Raw genomic sequence first — 27,664 nt, 5'->3', positions numbered from 1 at the left:
CGTTCCTTATTACGGCAAATAATCGTTCTTATTGGTATGTTTTAAGAAGTACTGAAAGAAAGTTTTCTCAAACTTCATATGCACCTTCCCATTGATCGCTTGTTGTGCAAATTGATTATAAGTCTAATTACGAAAACAAAAAGTACAAAATGTAGATTCGTCTTGGTCCCTCTGTGTGATCATTTAGTTGTTGTCGTTTTATCTAGAGTTGTGCTTGAAGGATTTTTCTCTAAATTCCTGGTTAGGTTTCTTTTAGTCCTTAATTGTGTCCATTAGCTTTTTCGTCTAATCCAGAAAACAAAATGGCTAACAGTTGAAGATTAGCTTTGCTATTTCTAATTCAGAGAAAGGTGTTAGATTTCGCTTCAATGTGCCAGAAACTCAGTGATGCTGGATTTAAGGCTGGATGCCAATCCACTTTTGCAACAACAGCTGATATTTTCTTGGAATTCAAATAAAAACTGATATCTGCTTTTGGATCTGATAAAAATACACTACAATTTCTACACCCCTTTAATCAGTAGTTGATATTCAAAACAAATATAAACTCTAAATATTTACCAAAATCTGTATATATTTCAATCATTATTTGCTTTAATCTGTTATATTTCCCTTTATTTTCAATTGGTCTGTTATAACTTGAGGACATTTACATAAGCTTAGACTGCTAATTTATCCAATTGCTTGTTTTTGTTCAATAAAATTTATTGAAACAATTAAAACTGCCTTTATTTGTAAGTTCCCCTTGTTATCAATTCATAGAGGAAGTAGAGGAACAATCAGTGTTACACACAAGGATTTGTATTGATTCGATGTAACACTGAGTTTTCCTCTTGTAATCTGAGGTCTGATTTATTCAAACTCGTTCAAGCGGATCGAAAATCCCCTTTATGTCGAGGATTTGAGTAGACAAAGACTATGTAGAACGTGCACCTTTTAAAGACTGAATCAAAAATATACTAAAGACATAATCTTTTCTAAAATGTGATTATGTGGGGCGTGAACTGTTTTGTTCAATTTCCTAGCATGTGACGTGTATAATTGTCGGCGTAGTGCCAGTTTGTGTGTCTGCATTATACAAGGGCGATGTACGTGTTGGAGAGATATGTTATGTTCTGTACGGGCTTTCAGGCCAAGAGTGACACATTATTCTCCTTATTACCGCAAATAATCGTTCTTATTGGTATGTTTTAAGAAGTACTGAAAGAAAGTTTTCTTAAACTTCATATGCACCTTCCCATTGATCGCTTGTTGTGCAAATTGATTATAAGTCTAATTACGAAAACAAAAAGTACAAAATGTAGATTCGTCTTGGTCCCTCTGTGTGATCATTTAGTTGTTATCGTTTTATCCTATACGAAATAACAAAATATCGCCCCAATATAGGAACTAGCGAAATAAAACAAAACATAATGAAGCAATGTCAGCACCATAGGTGTTTGCGTCTGGATAGTATTGATAGAAAAAAAAGTTTATTAGTCCTAGTCTATCTTTTTTCTGTTAATACTAACCAGAAGCGGACGCCTTTGGTCAGAACATAACTTCCGTTCGTCAGAGGCAATATACATGTTATGCGCTATATGACTTCATGGAAGGGTCTATACTTTACTGTAACAGTACATTGATATGAACACAATTCTAAATATATGGACCGCACTTTCTCTGGCCCTGACACTAGACATGATGTATGGGCCAGAGGAAACTGGCTACTATCAATGGCCATAACGGGAACCAAAGTCTGGTGAATAGTGTCTGAGAAATATGCGCATCTGCAGCTAGGTAAATATAGAAGATGCAAACAGAGAAAATCACAGGTCAAGTAAGAGTTGTAGATCAAATGTGGTTTCAATGTAAGTTTTCCAAAGCCTGTTCTTCCGGAAGCACGATGAGTAACAGCGTATAATGATTTCATGTAAATTTAAATAACAGCGATAGCATCGTTGAATTACATAACTGTATTCAAAAGTTATTGGATATAGACTAGATGAATGTAAAAACTTTGCTTACCTGCAGATTGCCATAAAAGCATGAAGTTTAAACAAATCAGGATTCCACCCTGTATACTAGACGCAATGGTTTTACTTAATTCAAAATGGCGTTCTCAGGTGTGTACCGTAGGTAAAAGAGGCCCCATGAGGTAAACAGATTTAGTTGGGAATTATAGTTTTCTCACGGCGGAACCGAACATTGAAATATGGACAAAACAAACTACTATGAACCAATTATGAACAATATAACAAACATGCATTTACAATAGATTTATCATGTTTTGTGTAAAATATGAAATAATCCTTTTTTTTGCCTCCTCGTAAATATGTTTTAGTTGAGGAAGTGTATGGGGAGAAAAGTCGACCTATACGTAAACGAAAACAAATCACAAATCACAAACTTATTAATTTTACCAGACATTAAGAATTTTACGGAAAACATTTATTGAACAATTTTCCAAAAGAACGATTGGCCACAATCATTCCCATATAACACCTGAACCCAAGGTTTAGAAATACGTCACCACCAACAGTTGCAGATATATCACATTGTCTTAATAATGGCGGATATACTTATGAAAGAATGGGGAAAATATAACAGTGTCATAACAATAGCCGATATACTTATACCAGAGTGAACAATATATAACTCTGTTCTAATAATGTCGGATATAGTTATTCAAGAGTGAAAAATGTAACAGTGTCCCAATAATTGCCGATTCACTAATACAAAAGTGAAAAAATAATAAAGGTATCGTAAAAATAGCCGATATACTTGTCGGCGTGAATTCTATAATTCTTAAAATAACTCTTAAATCGGTTCTAGATCATGAAAACCAACTTTTATCTCATCATTAAGGTATATAACAACATCCTTAAGTACATCAACTTCATCCTTAAAATACAAAACTTCATCCTTAAAATACAAAACTTCACCTCATGTGATTATTTACCACCGGTCTGTGACCATGTCAGATTTGACCACTTCACGGAGAAGATACAAATCACATTCTTCAGAACCTCCAACACAGAATTTATTCAACAAAGCCTATTTCATCTATTCTTTCAAGTACATAAACAATTTTACATGGTATGTCCTTTTCAGGTTTGACACCTTCACTAAGGAGATATAACGCACATTCTACTGAAACTAAAGAACAAGCTTTCTTCTAGTAATTCTTGTAAATTTACTTTCACAAATTTTATATTTTCCTAATATGTCATTGAAGTTCTGTCATCTTCACCATCAACCAAATTAATTTCAAATGCTTCCTCTAACAAAATTTTGTCAACTTTATCACCATTTGGGTCTAGATCTTTTACCATAGCCTCCTCTCCATTGAGGAAGAAAAACAAAAGGCCAGGATAGTACTCTTATTTAGACAATGCTTTACGTAGCAGTGTACAGTAAAAATTATGAAAAATGTGAACATAGCCAGTTAACCCTACATATAACCTATAATATGGTATATATGTTTGTAATCTATACAACATTGGCAAATTTATTACAGCTCAGAAATATAAGTAAACTTATTTTTTCTATGTTTTTTCAGACCTCTGAATACCATGGTAACCAAATTTAAAAACCTTAAAGACAGTTTTCTGCACAATTCTTTTTCTGAAACCTATTTGAAATTATATATCTCTATCCCAAAGACAGAATTAATCTTGCTTTAACATATATTGTACATTAAATTTTCCTGCCTTACCTTCACTCTGAGACACCATTTTTCGCTGTATGCAAAACTAAATTCCGGTGTAAACACACTTTCGGAAAATCCAGAGCTAATTTATTTATTCTAGTTTTAACAAATGTAAAGCATGTGCGTATTACTTCATTATGAATACACCAATTATAGTGTACATTTAATTTTTTAATTTTCTATGCATATCATAATAGTAATTTGCTTAAAAAAAACACCCATTTCCAGGCAGTCTTTCTGTGGTCTGCTACCTAAGGCAAACATTTTGAAAGGTTTCTCAAAAAACTTTGCCCTTTCTCGGTGCAAATTAGGAATATCACTGAAAAGCGGACAATATTGTGAACATCCAACATCTGGAGCAAAAATGAGAATACGTTCTTTTTCTGGCTCTATCCAAGAAAATTCTCAAGGTTCATAAAATTTTAAGAGGTCGTACTGGAGCTTACGTTAATAATATTTGGTCAGTAAAACCTCCTTTCAAGCGAAGAATTTTGCAAAGCATTATAATTGCAATCAAGTATGAATTGCACAAAATATACCCGAAAGCATTATCGTCCTATCTAAAATGTAAATTCATTTCCTCCACAAAGGATCTGTTCCTTTTAAAATGTTTATGTGATATCAATGGCATTACCCCAACCTTAAAAGCTTTGATTTGGAATTTCATGTCTAGTTAGGGTTCACAATATTGTAATGATGCAAATCCCAAAGGACAATAATTCTTGTAGAACTTACGTTTAAGTTACCATTTAAACAAATTTAACAATATGCAAAACTTTATGCCAAACCGATGACACATGTGAGATTTTTGAACATTTGTTTAAAAATTGTGGGACTAATTGTGGAATATCTTAATTAACAAGGGGCTATAACTCACTCAAGACATGATTGATACTGCTGAAAATCGTTAAATCAATTTATAGTTTTTTGATAATCGCACCCGCAACAGGGTCCATACTCAAGGCCATCAGATTGTCAACATCTGTCACGTATGTGTCTCCTGAAAGAGTGTCTATCTCAAAGATACACTGACGGATGATGCCCCATATAAGATGGAAATCTGTATTAGACAGTGATGCTCTCGGTAGGTGTTCATAAGCCGCTGAATTTTCAACCGGTCAATATAAGCAGCCAGCGACCTGTCTTAATTGTCTGATGTCTTACTCTAACCTTTTGTAAAAGGTGTTAATGAATCAGTTTATATAAAAGGGTAAAGTTCTTATCCTACACGGTACCGGTAAACACCCCACCTGGTGGATACAAAAACTCTTGTTGGCGGTGCTCAAGATTTCTTCTAAGATGAACTCTTTGGCTCTTAAGAATGGCAATATGGCAATAAGACCAGGCGGTGGAATGTTAGTCCTAAGCAAAGATCTGAGAACATCACTACAGGCATCAACCACTAGTCGAGACATTCTGGCAAAAATCAGTGGTCTTATCACTGGATAAATGTTAGCAGCCATTTCCCAATCTGTTTCAGGCGGGTAGAATATCGGAATATGCTAGAAAATACAAGATACATGTTTCCTTTAGAATACCATTTACTTGATAAGACACTTCATAAATACTGAACATGTAAATCAATGGCATTGCTGTAATACATGTAAAAAAAACACACACTATCTCTGATGTACAGCACCTGTGTATTACCTCAATTTGACACACAGACTGGCAATGTTAAATTATTGTACAAAAGACGTGCAAGATATCAGCATTTTCAAATCAAATGTAGAGTTCAATTCGATACAGCAGAGCCATAACAGATAAACATCCACCATGCAGCTGATTCGGCATTATAGAACTCGTCATTGATGCTAATGGAGGCGACCAAAATCAGGTCGAAAAAATGCCAAAATATGGATGGAAAGATACAAAATACCGATAATTCAATTTTCGCTACTTATAATATTGGAATCACATAATTTAAAAAAACATTTACGACGTTAATATTCTTGACCGTGTCACTATTATCAATCGTACATTATTACTAACCAATTACTTACTGTTCAATATACTGTTGGGGGACTGTTAAGTTTTTTTTATTACCTTCCTTTTACTTACTTTCAATTTGATATAAATTTATTATCGTGTCAATCTTAGAGGACAAATCAACAATTCGTGGTGCAAAAACAAGATATCACAAAGATATTTTGGCGTCCACCATTTAATGATTTTTGAATTGATTCTATGTAAGACTGATTTTTCCTCTACTTTAATGAATTGATAACAAAGGGAACTCACAAATTAAGTTGTTGAATTGATTTATTTCAACATTTCTTTTACTAGAGTTTCTGGCACATTGAAAATAAATCAAAGAACTCGCGGTGCTTTAGAAATAGCAAACCTCATCCGTCAGCCATTTGTTTTCTGAATTTAAAGACCAAAGGAAACTTACATATGGGGTTTAGAGAAGTCCTTCAAGCACTAGACAACAAAAAAGCGATAAAACATGAGCACAGCGATGGACCAAGAGAAACATACATACGAATTTTAAGAAAATCTTCAAAAAAAATACCGATAACAAAATGTGAATCTGCATATGTAGTTTGAGAAAACTTATTCCAGTACTTCTTACCAATAACAACAAGTATTTGCAGACGGACAGCCTACGGACGCAAGAGTGATTTAAATAGCCCATAAACATCGGATGGTGCGCTAATAAGGAGAAAAATAAGTCACTCTTGACCCGATTGCCATCAAAAACATAACATATCTCTCAAATACGTACACTCCATTGTGTAAGGCAGACAAACAGACAGGCACTACATTGACAATTATTTTATTATATTATATTATATTATATTATAGAAAAGATTATGTCTTTGGTACATTTTTAATTCAATCTTTGAAATGTGCACGTGTTCTATCTGTCTCTGTCAGCTCAAGTCCTTCAGCATAATGAGGATTTTCGGTCCGCTTCAACGAGTTTGAATAAGACATTCCAAAAACCTCAAATTACAGGACAATGTACTGAGTGACATACACATCTAAATGACGTAAATAGCAGGCTAGATAGTGTATAGATATGTTGTAATATCTAACTAAGTCGTTTAACCCCTTAACTCCCAGGATTTTTTAATGGAACTGAAAAAAATCCGACATTTTGGTTCATCATGATTTTTCATCCTTTTGCGTCAACATTTTTGGTAAACAACCCATATATATTTAGAAACTTGAAAATATAAGCTTTTCAAATCAAATAACAAAATTGGTGTTTTTGCATTATTGACGTTACCATGGTTACCAAAATTTATGATTTTATGACAAAAATTACTTATTTCATATGTTTATACATTTTAAGCTCATGAGAGTGAAATAAGTGCTGATATATAAAATAAATGATATATCAGACTCTTGAGGAATGAGGATAAACACAAATAAATGTAGCGTTTTCTATTTTTTGCAGTTGTTGTCATGGTTACTGACTGAAAATAAAAGCAGAGATTTTTGTAAAAGTTTTTATTTCCGTTTTCTTTGCCTAGCCTTCATTGTAAGAAATTTGGTTTTGTATTACAGGTATAATTGTTTAGTCAGCAGTCTATATATATATTGAAACTTGTAAAGAGGACCTATCCAGATTTTATGACAAAACTTTTATTTTTTGGATTTAAAACGTTACCATGGCAACCAGAAGTGAAAATACGTAAAAATGCAATATTTTACTTAGAAAAACATCCACATATGCTCCCATCTGATTAAAAATGTAAAATGTAAAACTGTTTGTAGCTTAGACTGCTGTACAAAATGTATCAGGATTATAAATGTTAATCATAAACCATACTTTATAATTAGGTTGTTGTTTTCATGGTTTTAACGTTAATAATTAATCTTTCAAAAAATCTTTCAAAAGTTATATTTAGTTATATTTATTCCTTTCCTATTTTATAATTTTTGTCAACAGCTACCATGTGTAGCCAAATCATGATATTGAAGCTGATTTTATCAATGCGAATTTTACCATTATGTAGAAAATGTAAAATTGTAATTTCTCTCTTCAACTGTATGTACATACTGTATCCATTTTTAGTTGCCATGACTACCAATTTAGCAACTGACCATTTTGATGTTTCATATCTACTTCACTTGTTGTATTTGTTCTAGTTTTTCAATACCTATCATAATTAGACACTTGTTCACAGAGATAGTATGAAGGTCATAATAACTAGCATCTGGTATAACTAGTATACCAAAAACAGATTATACTAATAAAAATTAAAGTTATTGAAGGCATGCAAATCAAATGGTTATAACCATCTTTGCCCATATCATTCTGTGTGTGAATGTCTTCTTGGTAGAGAAGTCCTAGACTTTATTCACTATAGACAAGTGAATAAAGTCCAAATTCAACAAAGGAACATATGTTATTGATGAAATTTTCAGTTTGACTAATCCAGTTTGGCAGACAAACAAGTTGATTGATATAAACACTTAAACCTTGGCTACATGTTGGTTATGGATTATAAAGAATTCTGAACTTTATTTAATATGATTGGCCAGGCAAGCCATGTTTGGTATAAATGATATATATATATTAATGTACTATGTTTTTTGAAAATGATAATTTACTTAAGATCAGAATTGCATGATTCAGCTTGTTAGCAGCTGAAAAACAACACCAACACAAATATTAAGTTATATAATTTTAATCAATGACAGAATATAGGGAAAAGATGCCTAAATCTGCTGCCTCTAGTGGCAGGGGATGGCATTTATCTTCTAGTATTGGTCACACCACACATATCCATATAAATAAAGTCCTAAAGCTGATGTACCTGAAGTTTGAAATGGGAGAAATTCAATATCATAAGCATCCAGATATATACACTAATAAAAAAAATATTTGCAAGGCATTACAGATTTATTCTAAAGAACACTTCAAAATTTCAAATGAAACTTAAACAGTCAATAATGAAGTATAGGAAATGAGCTCACATATTTGGATAGGAAAGCAGAAAGTTATGATCAATTCAAACAAAACTATAAGATAATTAACATTTTAATTGTAGTGCATTTATAATTAATAAGATACATCTATTAGCTTACCTTTGATGTCATATATTAGGCAGAATCATCCATAAGCCAATGCTCTCATTATTTGTGTACACCAGGCTTGCTAGTAAAATTGAGACAGCTCCAGACCTTACAAGTAATTGGGCAATATCTGAAATACAAAATAAACTATATTCACATACCATTGATTACTTGTTTCACTTTAAAAAAATCCTATTTCCCATGGTCCTTTTAAAAAATACAAGAACAAATTAACTTGAGATTATTAATGTGGAATATTTCAAGAAGCCTTGAAATGAACTTTTAGAAACTAGAAAGTTAAACAAACTCGCCCATCCCATCACCAAGTCTGAGTTTCAAATACTCATACATGTAACAATGTTCTGAAAATCCAAATAAGCACATCAGTAAGTTTCTTCTTGCTCTATTGCCAGACATTAAGACATTTTGATGGTAAGATCATTACATGTCTCATAAAGGACAACTTTCTATCAAAGTGTCTTATGTTTGGTGTTAAGGTCAGAGGAAACTCTGAAAAATACATGTTTATAATCCTGCTTCAGTGCCATCCTCCTCACTAATAATAACTCTAAAAAACCTTTAACTACTTATTATTTCTGTCTTGTGTGCATCCCTAGAGGGTGAATCATAATAAAGCATAAAATGATAATTACTAGCTAACCAGCATCATATCTGCCAACACAGTATCTGTCTATGTTTGATTTATTCAAATTATTTTCTTTCAACAATGTTTCCAGCCTTTACTGGCATAGAATACTTACTGGTACATGTACATCTATCTATATCTCTATATCTGTATAAATTTATACATGTATCAGTCTATTTCACATAAAAAAAGTCTGACACAACATATACAGTAATGCTTGAATTCGGACCAAAGCTGGGGTGTCACATGTTGATCATCATCCATTTGTAGTAAGCACAGTTACACTATACAAACTTTATATATATGGGGTTTGGGATATGTGCCCTAACAGTAACATGATTACATTTGTATGAATCCAACCTATACTAGCACACCATGATCCAAACATTGTAGAATTCACAACCAGATAACTCAAGAACAGCTATTTGGTATATTCAGTAATCCTTTTTCACCTCTATCAACAAACACACCATGCAACATTTTTTCTTAATTGCATATACCACTGTTGCAAAACTGAAATTCACTAAAAGGTCTCACTTTTTCATCTCCCATTTATTTCATTATGTAAAATGCAATAAAATCTAATTTATCCAATTTTAGTTGATACATACATATATACACAGAAATTTGGCAAACACAACAAGAACCTTTTGCTATTTGTACCAGTATGATTACATACAAATGCATATAATATACTGATGTAAAGTAAAAGTCTAAATTAAATTCATAGAGATAAATATTGATAATTCTGATACAAAATACAGTAATGATGAAATGATGAAATTTAGTGTAACAATCCCCCCTCCCACCCCAAAAAACAAATAAAAGCAAAAAAAAAAAAAAAAAAAAAAAAAGAGAGAGAGAGAGGGAAAAACAAAACTAAATATAAGAACTAAATCGTTGTTTTTAAAGGGAATATTTTTTTAACTAGTATTATTTCATTTGGACCCAATTATTTCTCTACAAATGTAGGCCTACACTGTATCTTATAACACAATAAATGACATTAAAACATTACATGCAGATACTCATGTATACATACAATGTATATCTACAGTCAAACCTCGTTAACTCGAAGTCGTCGGGATCGTGAAAAAACTTCGAGTTATCCGAGTCTTCCAGTTAACCGAGTTTCAAGGTAGACGTGTTAGTATATTATATCTATAAAAATCATTTACATAAACCAGAGACCTATAGGTCTCTGCATAAACACGCATCCTTAACAGAAACACGTCTATTTTATTTCAAATACTAATTATAACAAAATCGTATTTATTATCTATGCTAGACACGACATTTCTAAAAAGTAAATTATACATGATACAATACTATCATATCGTTTTGAAATCAAGTAAGCCAGTATATTTGTGATTGGGAGTCGTGTCCGACATGCCATTTCTAAGTGAGTGAAAGACGAGAAGATTAACACAAAATTTCATCACTTTAAAAATCATAAAAAAAACAATATACGAAGTCTGCGGCAAATAATACATACACAAATGTATCTGCACAGATCACGTGTTGACAAGTGCAGTAGCAGCAGGAAATGCACAGTTTATCATAGTTCGATCAGAAACGAAGTCCTGGAATTAATTCACACGTTACCCGGCCATAGTTGTGATTTCAGGTTGTCGGATTGTTCCGCCTGAACGCACATGGTGACCTAGACAGCTGTACAGAGGCGCCAGCTTTGGTGTAACTTGGGTATAATTATCGCACTGCTTTAATCATCAAAGGGATTATGTAAGTTCTGTTTGTCAACATCAATACTGTTGGATCTTAATAAAGACGGATTTTACAGTAAAAATAGTCAGATATGTTTAAGGTAATTTAATAACAAAACGAAACAAAAACTGGATATTTCCCGTGCACGAAATTGTAAACAATTTAACAAAATACCTAATTAATGACAGGTATCAAATTAATCTACGTGTGGTATCATATTCAAATACCTAATTAATGTCTGGTATCATATTGATTAATGTCTGGTATCATATTCAAATACCTAATTAATGTCTGGTGTCATATCAATTAATGTATGGTATCATATTAATTAATGTCTGGTATCATATTCAAATACCTAATTAATGTCTGGTGTCATATTCAAATACCTAATTAATGTTTGGTATCGTATTGATTAATGTCTGGTATCATGTTAATTAATGTCTGGTATCATATTCAAATACCTAATTAATGTCTGGTATCATATTCAAATACCTAATTAAAGTCTGGTATCATATTCAAATACCTAATTAATGTCTGGTATCATATTCAAATACCTAATTAATGACTGGTATCATATAAATCTATGTGTGGTATCATATTCAAATACCTAATTAATGTCTGGTATCATATTGATTAATGTCTGATATCATATTGATAAATGTCTGGTATCATATTCAGATACCTAATTAATGTCTGGTATCATTAATTAATGTCTGGTATCATATTCAAATACAGTGGAACTTCGTTAACTCGAACTCGGATAACTCGAATACTCCGCTTAACTCGAAGTACCTCGCCGGTCCCGGCCGAATTCTCTCTTTATCTTAGTAAAAAAAACTCGGATAATTCGAATTCGGATAACTCGAAAAACTCGGATAATACGAAGTAAAAATTTGGTCCCAACAATAAAAATCCTACTTGAAATGTTCGAATAACTCGAAGTATAATTTTCGTCGATCGGTGGCAAACGCCGACATTTTTTAAGAGCTAAATTCCGTTTGTAATACTGAACATATCGGCACTACTAACCTACATGCTATTATAAGTGTTTCATAAATTCATAAAAGAAATTGTCGGTTGAATCTTATAACAACAAGTCTTGGTGATAAAAAGTACTGCTTTACTTACATCAGGTAATTTCCCAAGGCGGTCGCCGATATCAGTACACACGATAGTCAACAACTCATCTACCCGTTCGCTCAAGCGGAACTAATCTCTGACACACCGGTAGATCTACCCGGCTGATGTTTTTACAGGTGTAGAATGACACAGTCACCGGCGCCTATTAAATCTTTAAACTGCTGAAACAATAGCGTAATTACTGCCGAGGTGTTCAGAGTACAACTGTAACGGTAAGTGCTGTCTATTAAATCGGATAAAACGCCAACTTAGTTACAGTAACATTTTATACGCACATGCGCAGCCCAACTTCCGGTGCTAATACACATGGAAATGGCGTGGTTATCAATAAAAAGTAAGTAGGCCGATCAAACAGTATTTTATATATGTCCAATAAAGGTAATGGTTCTGTTACGTTTTGTATGCAATCTGTGTTAAACTTAAACGGTTATTTGTTTTGACATTAATAACTTGTTATTTTGTCGAATTCCGTTTTATCGTTTACCTTTTGCAAACATGACTTGCACATCAGATCGTTATTGAAATGACTAAGTGAAAGAAACTTTATCGTGACTGTATATCGGCAAAACTACACCAAATAACAAGTGACATAACGAAACATTACATATATATTTACATGTATTGACCAGTCTTCACACTAAACTGATGAGCGACAGAGCGAAGTTATAATGATTATATAATGTTGACAAATATTGACCAAACTTTTCACCAAAAACGATAACTCGCTTAATTCGAACACTCGGATAACTCGAAGTTTTTTCGTGGTCCCGTCGACTTCGAGTTAACGAAGTTCCACTGTACCTAATTAATGTCTGGTATCATATTAATCTACGTGTGGTATCATATCAATTAATGTCTGGTATCATATTCAAATACCAAATTAATGTCTGGTATCATATTAATTAATGTCTGGTATCATATTCAAATACCTAATTAATGTCTGGTTCCATATTCAAATACCTAATTAATATTTGGTATCATATTGATTAATGTCTGGTATCATATTAATTAGTGTCTGGTATCATATTCAAATACCTAATTAATGTCTGGTATCATATACACATACCTAATTAATGTCTGGTATCAAATTCAAATACCTAATAGATGTCTGGTATCATATCAATTAATGTCTGTTATCATATTGATTAATGTCTGGTATCATATTCAAATACCTAATTAATGTCTGGTGTCATATTCAAATACCTAATTAATGTTTGGTATCGTATTGATTAACATTGTCAACATCTGTCACGTATGTGTCTCCTGAAAGAGTGTCTATCTCAAAGATACACTGACGGATGATGCCCCATATAAGATGGAAATCTGTATTAGACAGTGATGCTTTCGGTAGGTGTCCATAAGCCGCTGAATTTTCAACCGGTCAATATAAGCAGCCAGCGACCTGTCTTAATTGTCTGATGTCTTACTCCAACCTTTTGTATAAGGTGTTAATGAATCAGTTTATATAAAAGGGTAAAGTTCTTATCCTACACTGTACCGGTAAACACCCCACCTGGTGGATACAAAAACTCTTGTTGGCGGTGCTCAAGATTTCTTCTAAAATGAACTCTTTGGCTCTTAAGAATGGCAATATGGCAATAAGACCAGGCGGTGGAATGTTAGTCCTAAGCAAAGATCTGAGAACATCACTACAGGCATCAACCACTAGTCGAGACAGTCTGGCAAAAATCAGTGGTCTTATCACTGGATAAATAGTTAGCAACCATTTCCCAATCTGTTTCAGGCGGGTAGAATATCGGAATATGCTAGAAAATACAAGATACATGTTTCCTTTAGAATACCATTTACTTGATAAGACACTTCATAAATACTGAACATGTAAATCAATGGCATTGCTGTAATACATGTAAAAAAACACACACTATCTCTGATGTACAGCACCTGTGTATTACCTCAATTTGACACACAGACTGGCAATGTTAAATTATTGTACAAAAGACGTGCAAGATATCAGCATTTTCAAATCAAATATAGAGTTCAATTCGATACAGCAGAGCCATAACAGATAAACATCCACCATGCAGCTGATTCGGCATTATAGAACTCGTCATTGATGCTAATGGAGGCGACCAAAATCAGGTCGAAAAAATGCCAAAATATGGATGGAAAGATACAAAATACAGATAATTCAATTTTCGCTACTTATAATATTGGAATCACATACAGTCAAACTTCGATGTTTCGAAGTTCAAGGGACTAACAGAAAAACTTCGAAACAGCGGGACTTCGAATTATTCATGGTTGACAATAGATTGATGTTTTCTTGATAATGACCATATCTGTTAACGTTTTACATGTCCTCAGTGTCTTCGTGTTGATCGTCGCCTGTCAGGCTCACATCGAAAAGTTTAGTTAATTTATACCTCAAACACAACAAAATAAAAATTCTTTTCATTAATTTTACCTAAGCATTTTATTAATTAAACAAAATTTGTATCGGTTACAAAACACTTATATCGCGTTTAACAGATAAAGCAAAAGAAGTACAATGCACACTACGTAAGTCGTTAGGCTTTTCTGCTAAAGACACGTACGTTTACGTTATGTGCATATAAAATACGGAATGCCGATCGGTTGGAGAATGCATGATTGAATGACAAATAATCGATTTACTTGGATATTTATGTATAAGTTTGAAACGTGACACTTTGAATATGAGTGAAGCCATCGCTAATTGTTTGTGTTTAAAATTGGTCCGGTTGTTTTACAGTTCCGTAAAATTTACTCACCGACCGCTGATTTCAATGGCGGCGGAGATTATCAGAGGCGACTACCGAAATGTTTTACCGGAGTGATTAAATGTCATGGCTTCTAAATACACCTTTTATCTATCAATTTGGTCTGATTATTAATTAACCCCATGACCGGGAGTGACAACACACGCTATCCTTATCCCTATTGTCAGTCAGGGCATTTGGGGGAGAGGTGTGAAATCTTGCCGCAGGGGTCAAGACAAACACCTGTCAGTGGTCAGTACAGGTAAATTTTTTGTTCGAATCATGAGATGTCAATTACCTATAATATCATAGCTAACGGGTCATGAAAAAAGTTCGATACATCGAAAACTTCGATTTATAAAAATTCGAATCATACATAGTTTCGTTAGTAGTGTTATATAGTGAGAAAATTCGGGACCAAGCAAAATGTTCGATACCGCGAGAAATTCGAATCAACGAAGTTCGAATCATCGAGGTTTGACTGTAATTTAAAAAAACATTTACGACGTTAATATTCTTGACCGTGTCACTATTATCAATCGTACATTATTACTAACCAATTACTTACTGTTCAATATACTGTTGGGGGACTGTTAAGTTTTTTTTTATTATCTTCCTTTTACTTACTTTCAATTTGATATAAATTTATTATCGTGTCAATCTTAGAGGACAAATCAACAATTCGTGGTGCAAAAACAAGATATCACAAAGATATTTTGGCGTCCACCATTTAATGATTTTTGAATTGATTCTATGTAAGACTGATTTTTCCTCTACTTTAATGAATTGATAACAAAGGGAACTCACAAATTAAGTTGTTGAATTGATTTATTTCAACATTTCTTTTACTAGAGTTTCTGGCACATTGAAAATAAATCAAAGAACTCGCGGTGCTTTAGAAATAGCAAACCTCATCCGTCAGCCATTTGTTTTCTGGATTTAAAGACCAAAGGAAACTTACATAAGGGGTTTAGAGAAGTCCTTCAAGCACTAGACAACAAAAAAGCGATAAAACATGAGCACAGCGATGGACCAAGAGAAACATACATACGAATTTTAAGAAAATCTTCAAAAAAATGCCGATAACAAAATGTGAATCTGCATATGTAGTTTGAGAAAACTTATTCCAGTACTTCTTACCAATAACAACAATTATTTGCAGACGGACAGCCTACGGACGGAAGAGTGATTTAAATAGCCCATAAACATCGGATGGTGCGCTAATAAGGAGAAAAATAAGTCACTCTTGACCCGATTGCCATCAAAAACATAACATATCTCTTAAATACGTACACTCCATTGTGTAAGGCAGACAAACAGACAGGCACTACATTGACAATTATTTTATTATATTATATTATATTATATTATAGAAAAGATTATGTCTTTGGTACATTTTTAATTCAATCTTTGAAATGTGCACGTGTTCTATCAGTCTCTGTCAGCTCAAGTCCTTCAGCATAATGAGGATTTTCGGTCCGCTTGAACGAGTTTGAATAAGACATTCCAAAAACCTCAAATTACAGGACAATGTACTGAGTGACATACACATCTAAATGACGTAAATAGCAGGCTAGATAGTGTATAGATATGTTGTAATATCTAACTAAGTCGTTTAACCCCTTAACTCCCAGGATTTTTTAATGGAACTGAAAAAAATCCGACATTTTGGTTCATCATGATTTTTCATCCTTTTGCGTCAACATTTTTGGTAAACAACCCATATATATTTAGAAACTTGAGAATATAAGCTTTTCAAATCAAATAACAAAATTGGTGTTTTTGCATTATTGACGTTACCATGGTTACCAAAATTTATGATTTTATGACAAAAATTACTTATTTCATATGTTTATACATTTTAAGCTCATGAGAGTGAAATAAGTGCTGATATATAAAATTAATGATATATCAGACTCTTGAGGAATGAGGATAAACACAAATAAATGTAGCGTTTTCTATTTTTTGCAGTTGTTGTCATGGTAACTGACTGAAAATAAAAGCAGTGATTTTTTTAAAAGTTTTTATTTCCGTTTTCTTTGCCTAGCCTTCATTGTAAGAAATTTGGTTTTGTATTACAGGTGTAATTGTTTAGTCAGCAGTCTATATATATATTGAAACTTGTAAAGAGGACCTATCCAGATTTTATGACAAAACTTTTATTTTTTGGATTTAAAACGTTACCATGGCAACCAGAAGTAAAAATACGTAAAAATGCAATATTTTACTTAGAAAAACATCCACATATGCTCCCATATGATTAAAAATGTAAAATGTAAAACTGTTTGTAGCTTAGACTGCTGTACAAAATGTATTAGGATTATAAATGTTAATCATAAACCATACTTTATAATTAGGTTGTTGTTTTCATGGTTTTAACGTTAATAATTAATCTTTCAAAAAATCTTTCAAAAGTTATATTTAGTTATATTTATTCCTTTCCTATTTTATAATTTTTGTCAACAGCTACCATGTGTAGCCAAATCATGATATTGAAGCTGATTTTATCAATGCGAATTTTACCATTATGTAGAAAATGTAAAATTGTAATTTCTCTCTTCAACTGTATGTACATACTGTATCCATTTTTAGTTGCCATGACTACCAATTTAGCAACTGACCATTTTGATGTTTCATATCTACTTCACTTGTTGTATTTGTTCTAGTTTTTCAATACCTATCATAATTAGACACTTGTTCACAGAGATAGTATGAAGGTCATAATAACTAGCATCTGGTATAACTAGTATACCAAAAACAGATTATACTAATAAAAATTAAAATTATTGAAGGCATGCAAATCAAATGGTTATAACCATCTTTGCCCATATCATTCTGTGTGTGAATGTCTTCCTGGTAGAGAAGTCCTAGACTTTTTCACAGACAAAAGACAGGTAGAAATGTATAGACAAGTGAATAAAGTCCAAATTCAACAAAGGAACATATGTTATTGATGAAATTTTCAGTTTGACTAATCCAGTTTGGCAGACAAACAAGTTGATTGATATAAACACTTAAACCTTGGCTACATGTTGGTTATGGATTACAAAGAATTCTGAACTTTATTTAATATGATTGGCCAGGCAAGCCATATTTGGTATAAATGATATATATATATTAATGTACTATGTTTTTGAAAATGATAATTTACTTAAGATCAGAATTGCATGATTCAGCTTGTTAGCAGCTGAAAAACAACACCAACACAAATATTAAGTTATATAATTTTAATCAATGACAGAATATAGGGAAAAGATGCCTAAATCTGCTGTCTCTGGTGGCAGGGGATGGCATTTATCTTCTAGTATTGGTCACACCACACATATCCATATAAATAAAGTCCTAAAGCTGATGTACCTGAAGTTTGAAATGGGAGAAATTCAATATCATAAGCATCCAGATATATACACTAATAAAAAAAAAATATTTGCAAGGCATTACAGATTTATTCTAAAGAACACTTCAAAATTTCAAATGAAACTTAAACAGTCAATAATGAAGTATAGGAAATGAGCTCACATATTTGGATAGGAAAGCAGAAAGTTATGATCAATTCAAACAAAACTATAAGATAATTAACATTTTAATTGTAGTGCATTTATAATTAATAAGATACATCTATTAGCTTACCTTTGATGTCATATATTAGGCAGAATCATCCATAAGCCAATGCTCTCATTATTTGTGTACACCAGGCTTGCTAGTAAAATTGAGACAGCTCCAGACCTTACAAGTAATTGGGCAATATCTGAAATACAAAATAAACTATATTCACATACCATAGATTACTTGTTTCACTTTAAAAAAATCCTATTTCCCATGGTCCTTTTAAAAAATACAAGAACAAATTAACTTGAGATTATTAATGTGGAATATTTCAAGAAGCCTTGAAATGAACTTTTAGAAACTAGAAAGTTAAACAAACTCGCCCATCCCATCACCAAGTCTGAGTTTCAAATACTCATACATGTCACAATGTTCTGAAAATCCAAATAAGCACATCAGTAAGTTTCTTCTTGCCCTATTGCCAGACATTAAGACATTTTGATGGTAAGATCATTATATGTCTCATAAAGGACAACTTTCTATCAAAGTGTCTTATGTTTGGTGTTAAGGTCAGAGGAAACTCTGAAAAATACATGTTTATAATCCTGCTTCAGTGCCATCCTCCTCACTAATAATAACTCTAAAAAACTTGTAATTACTTATTATTTCTGTCTTGTGTGCATCCCTAGAGGATGAATCATAATAAAGCATAAAATGATAATTACTAGCTAACCAGCATCATATCTGCCAACACAGTATCTGTCTATGATTTATTCAAATTATTTTCTTTCAACAATGTTTCCAGCCTTTACTGGCATAGAATACTTACTGGTACATGTACATCTATCTATATCTCTATATCTGTATAAATTTATACATGTATCAGTCTATTTCACATAAAAAAGTCTGACACAACATATACAGTAATGCTTGAATTCGGACCAAAGCTGGGGTGTCACATGTTGATCATCATCCATTTGTAGTAAGCACAGTTACACTATACAAACTTTATATATATGGGGTTTGGGATATGTGCCCTAACAGTAACATGATTACATTTGTATGAATCCAACCTATACTAGCACACCATGATCCAAACATTGTAGAATTCACAACCAGATAACTCAAGAACAGCTATTTGGTATATTCAGTAATTCTTTTTCACCTCTATCAACAAACACACCATGCAACATTTTTTCTTAATTACATATACCACTGTTGCAAAACTGAAATTCACTAAAAGGTCTCACTTTTTCATCTCCCATTTATTTCATTATGTAAAATGCAATAAAATCTAATTTATCCAATTTTAGTTGATACATACATATATACACAGAAATTTGGCAAACACAACAAGAACCTGTTGCTATTTGTACCAGTATGATTACATACAAATGCATATAATATACTGATGTAAAGTAAAAGTCTAAATTAAATTCATAGAGATAAATATTGATAATTCTGATACAAAATACAGTAATGATGAAATGATGAAATTTAGTGTAACAATCCCCCCTCCAACCCCAAAAAACAAATGAAAGCAAAAAAAAAAAAAAAAAAAAAAGAGAGAGAGAGAGGGAAAAACAAAACTAAATATAAGAACTAAATCGTTGTTTTTAAAGGGAATATTTTTTTAACTAGTATTATTTCATTTGGACCCAATTATTTCTCTACAAATGTAGGCCTACACTGTATCTTATAACACAATAAATGACATTAAAACATTACATGCAGATACTCATGTATACATACAATGTATATCTACAGCCAAACCTCGTTAACTCGAAGTCGTCGGGATCGTGAAAAAACTTCGAGTTATCCGAGTCTTCCAGTTAACCGAGTTTCAAGGTAGACGTGTTAGTATATTATATCTATAAAAATCATTTACATAAACCAGAGACCTATAGGTCTCTGCATAAACACGCATCCTTAACAGAAACACGTCTATTTTATTTCAAATACTAATTATAACAAAATCGTATTTATTATCTATGCTAGACACGACATTTCTAAAAAGTAAATTATACATGATACAATACTATCATATCGTTTTGAAATCAAGTAAGCCAGTATATTTGTGATTGGGAGTCGTGTCCGACATGCCATTTCTAAATGAGTGAAAGACGAGAAGATTAACACAAAATTTCATCACTTTAAAAATCATAAAAAAACAATATACGAAGTCTGCGGCAAATAATACATACACAAATGTATCTGCACAGATCACGTGTTGACAAGTGCAGTAGCAGCAGGAAATGCACAGTTTATCATAGTTCGATCAGAAACGAAGTCCTGGAATTAATTCACACGTTACCCGGCCATAGTTGTGATTTCAGGTTGTCGGATTGTTCCGCCTGAACGCACATGGTGACCTAGACAGCTGTACAGAGGCGCCAGCTTTGGTGTAACTTGGGTATAATTATCGCACTGCTTTAATCATCAAAGGGATTATGTAAGTTCTGTTTGTCAACATCAATACTGTTGGATCTTAATAAAGACGGATTTTACAGTAAAAATAGTCAGATATGTTTAAGGTAATTTAATAACAAAACGAAACAAAAACTGGATATTTCCCGTGCACGAAATTGTAAACAATTCAACAAAATGTCTGGTATCATATTGATTAATGTCTGGTATCATATTCAAATACCAAATTAATGTCTGGTATCATATTAATTAATGTCTGGTATCATATTCAAATACCTAATTAATGTCTGGTATCATACTGATTAATGTCTAGTATCATATTCAAATACAAAATTAATGTCTGGTATCATATTAATTAATGTCTAGTATCATATTCAAATACCAAATTAATGTCTGGTTCCATATTCAAATACCTAATTAATATTTGGTATCATATTGATTAATGTCTGGTATCATATTAATTAGTGTCTGGTATCATATTCAAATACCTAATTAATGTCCGGTATCATATACACATACCTAATTAATGTCTGGTATCAAATTCAAAGACCTAATAGATGTCTGGTATCATATCAATTAATGTCTGGTATCATATTAATTAATGTCTGATATCATATTCAAATACCTAATTAATGTCTGGTGTCATATTCAAATACCTAATTAATGTTTGGTATCGTATTGATTAATGTCTGGTATCATATTAATTAATGTGTGGTATCATATTAAAATACCTAATTAATGTCTGGTATCATATTCAAATACCTAATTAAAGTCTGGTATCATATTAAAATACCTAATTAATGTCTGGTATCATATTCAAATACCTAATTAATGTCTGGTATCATATTCAAATACCTAATTAATGACTGGTATCATATAAATCTATGTGTGGTATCATATTCAAATACCTAATTAATGTCTGGTATCATATTGATTAATGTCTGATATCATATTGATAAATGTCTGGTCCAGTATCATATTCAAATACCTAATTAATGTCTGGTATCATATTGATTAATGTCTGGTATCATATTCAAATACCTAATTAATGTCTGGTGGCATATCAATAAATGTATGGTATCATATTAATTAATGTCTGGTATCATATTCAAATACCTAATTAATGTCTGGTGTCATATTCAAATACCTAATTAATGTTTGGTATCGTATTGATTAATGTCTGGTATCATTTTAATTAATGTCTGGTATCATATTCAAATACCTAATTAAAGTCTGGTATCATATTCAAATACCTAATTAAAGTCTGGTATCATATTCAAATACCTAATTAATGTCTGGTATCATATTCAAATACCTAATTAATGTCTGGTATCATATTCAAATACCTAATTAATGTCTGGTATCATATTCAAATACCTAATTAATGACTGGTATCATGTAAATCTATGTGTGGTATCATATTCAAATACCTAATTAATGTCTGGTATCATATTGATTAATGTCTGATATCATATTGATAAATGTCTGGTATCATATTCAAATACCTAATTAATGTCTGGTATCATATTAATTAATGTCTGGTATCATATTCAAATACCTAATCAATGTCTGGTTCCATATTCAAATACCTAATTAATATTTGGTATCATATTGATTAATGTCTGGTATCATATTAATTAGTGTCTGGTATCATATTCAAATACCTAATTAATGTCTGGTATCATATACACATACCTAATTAATGTCTGGTATCAAATTCAAAGACCTAATAGATGTCTGGTATCATATCAATTAATGTCTGGTATCATATTAATTAATGTCTGATATCATATTCGAATACCTAATTAATGTCTGGTGTCATATTCAAATACCTAATTAATGTTTGGTATCGTATTGATTAATGTCTGGTATCATATTAATTAATGTGTGGTATCATATTCAAATACCTAATTAATGTCTGGTATCATATTCAAATACCTAATTAAAGTCTGGTATCATATTAAAATACCTAATTAATGTCTGGTATCATATTCAAATACCTAATTAATGTCTGGTATCATATTCAAATACCTAATTAATGACTGGTATCATATAAATCTATGTGTGGTATCATATTCAAATACCTAATTAATGTCTGGTATCATATTGATTAATGTCTGATATCATATTGATAAATGTCTGGTCCAGTATCATATTCAAATACCTAATTAATGTCTCGTATCATATTGATTAATGTCTGGTATCATATTCAAATACCTAATTAATGTCTGGTGGCATATCAATAAATGTATGGTATCATATTAATTAATGTCTGGTATCATATTCAAATACCTAATTAATGTCTGGTGTCATATTCAAATACCTAATTAATGTTTGGTATCGTATTGATTAATGTCTGGTATCATTTTAATTAATGTCTGGTATCATATTCAAATACCTAATTAAAGTCTGGTATCATATTCAAATACCTAATTAAAGTCTGGTATCATATTCAAATACCTAATTAATGTCTGGTATCATATTCAAATACCTAATTAATGTCTGGTATCATATTCAAATACCTAATTAATGTCTGGTATCATATTCAAATACCTAATTAATGACTGGTATCATGTAAATCTATGTGTGGTATCATATTCAAATACCTAATTAATGTCTGGTATCATATTGATTAATGTCTGGTATCATATTCAAATACCTAATCAATGTCTGGTATCATATTAATCTACGTGTGGTATCATATTAATTAATGTCTGGTATCATATTCAAATACCAAATTAATGTCTGGTATCATATTAATTAATGTCTGGTATCATATTCAAATACCTAATTAATGTCTGGTATCATACTGATTAATGTCTAGTATCATATTCAAATACAAAATTAATGTCTGGTATCATATTAATCAATGTCTAGTATCATATTCAAATACCAAATTAATGTCTGGTTCCATATTCAAATACCTAATTAATGTTTGGTATCGTATTGATTAATGTCTGGTATCATATTAATTAGTGTCTGGTATCATATTGAAATACCTAATTAATGTCTGGTATCATATACACATACCTAATTAATGTCTGGTATCCAATTCAAATACCTAATAGATGTCTGGTATCATATCAATTAATGTCTGGTATCATATTAATTAATGTCTGGTATCATATTCAAATACCTAATTAATGTCTGGTGTCATATTCAAATACCTAATTAATGTTTGGTATCGTATTGATTAATGTCTGGTATCATATTAATTAATGTGTGGTATCATATTCAAATACCTAATTAATGTCTGGTATCATATTCAAATACCTAATTAAAGTCTGGTATCATATTCAAATACCTAATTAATGTCTGGTATCATATTCAAATACCTAATTAATGTCTGGTATCATATTCAAATACCTAATTAATGACTGGTATCATATAAATCTATGTGTGGTATCATATTCAAATACCTAATTAATGTCTGGTATCATATTCAAATACCTAATTAATGACTGGTATCATATAAATCTATGTGTGGTATCATATTCAAATACCTAATTAATGTCTGGTATCATATTAATTAATGTCTGATATCATATTCAAATACCTAATTAATGTCTGGTATCATATTAATCTACGTGTGGTATCATATTAATTAATGTCTGGTATCATATTAATTAATGTCTGGTATCATAATGTCTTGTATCATATCGATTAATAGCTGGTATCATATTAATCTATGTGTGGTATCATATTCAAATACCTAATCAATGTCTGGTATCATATTCAAATACCTAATTAATGTCTGGTATCATATTAATCTATGTGTGGTATCATATTCAAATACCTAATCTATGTGTGGTATCATATTAAAATACCTAATTAATGTCTGGTATCATATTGATTAATGTCTGGTATCATATTCAAATACCTAATTAATGTCTGGTGGCATATCAATAAATGTATGGTATCATATTAATTAATGTCTGGTATCATATTCAAATACCTAATTAATGTCTGGTGTCATATTTAAATACCTAATTAATGTTTGGTATCGTATTGATTAATGTCTGGTATCATATTAATTAATGTCTGGTATCATATTCAAATACCTAATTAATGTCTGGTATCATATTAAAATACCTAATTAATTTCTGGTATCATATTCAAATACCTAATTAATGTCTGGTATCTTATTCAAATACCTAATTAATGACTGGTATCATATAAATCTATGTGTGGTATCATATTCAAATACCTAATTAATGTTTGGTATCATATTGATTAATGTCTGATATCATATTGATAAATGTCTGGTCCAGTATCATATTCAAATACCTAATTAATGTCTGGTATCATATTAATTAATGTCTGGTATCATATTCAAATACCTAATTAATGTCTGGTATCATATTAATCTACGTGTGGTATCATTAATTAATGTCTGGTATCATATTAATTAATGTCTGGTATCATAATGTCTGGTATCATATTCAAATACCTAATTAATGTCTGGTATCATATCGATTAATAGCTGGTATCATATTAATCTATGTGTGGTATCATATTCAAATACCTAATCAATGTCTGGTATCATATTCAAATACCTAATTAATGTCTGGTATCATATTAATCTATGTGTGGTATCATATTCAAATACCTAATCTATGTGTGGTATCATATTGATTAATGTCTGTATCATATTGATTAGTGTCTGGTATCATATTAACATAAGTGTGATATCATATTCAAATACCTATTTAATATCTGGTATCATATTGATTAATGTCTGGTATCATATTAATTAATATCTGATATCATATTGATTAATATTTAGTATCATATTCAAATACCTAATTAATGTCTGGCATCATATTAATTAATGTCTGGTATCATATTCAAATACCTAATTAATGACAGGTATCAAATTAATCTACGTGTGGTATCATATTCAAATACCTAATTAATGTCTGGTATCATATTGATTAATGTCTGGTATCATATTCAAATACCTAATTAATGTCTGGTATCATATTCAAATACCTAATAAATGTCTGGTTTCATATTAATTAATGTCTGGTATCATATTGATTAGTGTCTGGTATCATATTGATTAATGTCTGGTATCATATTAATTAATGTCTGGTATCATATTCAAATACCTAATTAATGACAGGTATCAAATTAATCTATGTGTGGTATCATATTCAAATACCTAATTAATGTCTGGTATCATATTGATTAATGTCTGGTATCATATTCAAATACCTAATTAATGTCTGGTATCATATTAATTAATGTCTAGTATCATATTCAAATACCTAATTAATGTCTGGTATCATATTTGATTAATGTCTGGTATCATATTAATTAATGTCTGGTATCATGTTCAAATACCTAGTTAATGTCTGGTATCATATTGATTAATGTATGGTAACATATTGATTAATGTCAGGTATCATATATACATACCTAATAAATGTTAGGTATCAATAAGTCACCCGCTAAATAAGTATACAAATATCTTTTTTTTAAACAAACTGTAGTTAACCGAAAAATATTAAACATCTTATTTTATAACTCATGTATGTTGTTTTACTTTATATGTTCTTATCTTACTTTTCCTTTCCTACCTTTGACCTATGCTTTCCTGACCTTTCTCAACCTCCCCATGAGACTGAGTGTTCTAACTATTATTACAAATATGCTATGGTAAACGCGACCGATTGCCCCTCTTCATGTAACTTATTGTTTGATGACCATGGGTAATGATTTAGTTCAGTATCGGGCGGCTATCGGTTGTTTTTACCAACGTACTCATGGTTTATTGATTTCACAAACGTATTTTGTCTATATTAAAATGTCCCATGTTCTCAATGGCTGTAGGTCTGGCGTGATTTTTATGTTTACAAAACTATTTTTAGTAACACGTATTCTATTATGCAGCATAACAGATAACTCTAGTTTTCTCTTGATACTTCAGCTCCTCCTCCTGTCCTGTAATGATGTCCATCCTAGCCCAGGCCCCCCAGATTATAATAACTGTGTATCTATTTTCCACTTGAATATTCGTAGTCTAAGAAATAAGTTATCACATTTAGAAAATTTGGCTTCTGATTATGATATTGTTTGCGTCACCGAGACTCACCTTGGTCCTTCTATTTCTGACGCTGATATACTCCTGGGTGGTTACGAGTTATACCGCAAGGACCGGGGAACCCCGGGAGGGGGGATAGCAGTATTTACATCCAGTCTCTTGTGCACCCGTCGTAGAGCTGACTTAGAATGTCAGGTGGGTGAGGTTATTTGGACGGAGATCAATTTTCCATATAAAAAATATCTTCTGTGTACTCTGTATAGGCCTCCTAACATCACACAATCCTTTTGGAATCATCTACAGAATTCTATAGACACTGCTATTCAGGAAACCCCAAATATAGAATTAGTTGGTGATATAAATGTTGATCTTTTAACTGTAGGAAACACGCACGTTGTGTATGATATTATCCACACCTTTCACCTAACTAATGTAATCGACAAACCGACACGCATAGGACGCACGAGTTCTACCTTACTTGACCCCATTTTACTCTCCGACACGTGTACTTCTAACTTTTCTGACGTAATTGACATTGGCGATGAGGTATCTGACCATAAAGCGACGACTGTAGAACTGACTGTAGGTACAGTAATTACCAGGACGTTTAAACGAACCATAAGATGTTACAATGAAGCTAATTACGAACTTTTTAATAGTAAACTTGACGATAC

General features: G+C 31.6%; 2 long non-coding RNA genes across 3 annotated transcripts; both read right to left on the bottom strand.

Annotated features, from left to right (window-relative positions):
* Positions 1-8,383: 8,383 nt before the first annotated feature.
* LOC117327080 lies at positions 8,384-11,250 on the bottom strand. Its single transcript, XR_004532572.1, has 3 exons — positions 10,864-11,250; positions 8,735-8,852; positions 8,384-8,463 (listed from the first exon to the last, which is right to left on the bottom strand). It is a non-coding gene; the product is annotated as an uncharacterized LOC117327080 (long non-coding RNA).
* A 6,961-nt stretch (positions 11,251-18,211) lies between these two features.
* Positions 18,212-27,356, bottom strand: LOC117327079. 2 transcript variants are annotated; one of them, XR_004532571.1, is made up of 3 exons: positions 27,042-27,356; positions 18,602-18,719; positions 18,212-18,328 (listed from the first exon to the last, which is right to left on the bottom strand). It is a non-coding gene; the product is annotated as an uncharacterized LOC117327079 (long non-coding RNA). The 2 variants fall into 2 exon arrangements; XR_004532570.1 differs by lacking the exon at positions 27,042-27,356 and adding an exon at positions 20,722-20,849.
* Between the last annotated feature and the right edge of the window lie 308 nt (positions 27,357-27,664).

The sequence above is a fragment of the Pecten maximus genome, chromosome 5, assembly GCF_902652985.1.
Source record: "Pecten maximus chromosome 5, xPecMax1.1, whole genome shotgun sequence".
NCBI classification, from domain to species: domain Eukaryota; kingdom Metazoa; phylum Mollusca; class Bivalvia; order Pectinida; family Pectinidae; genus Pecten; species Pecten maximus.
Note: the sequence above shows the minus strand (reverse complement) of the source record. Positions and strands in the feature narration are given on the sequence as shown.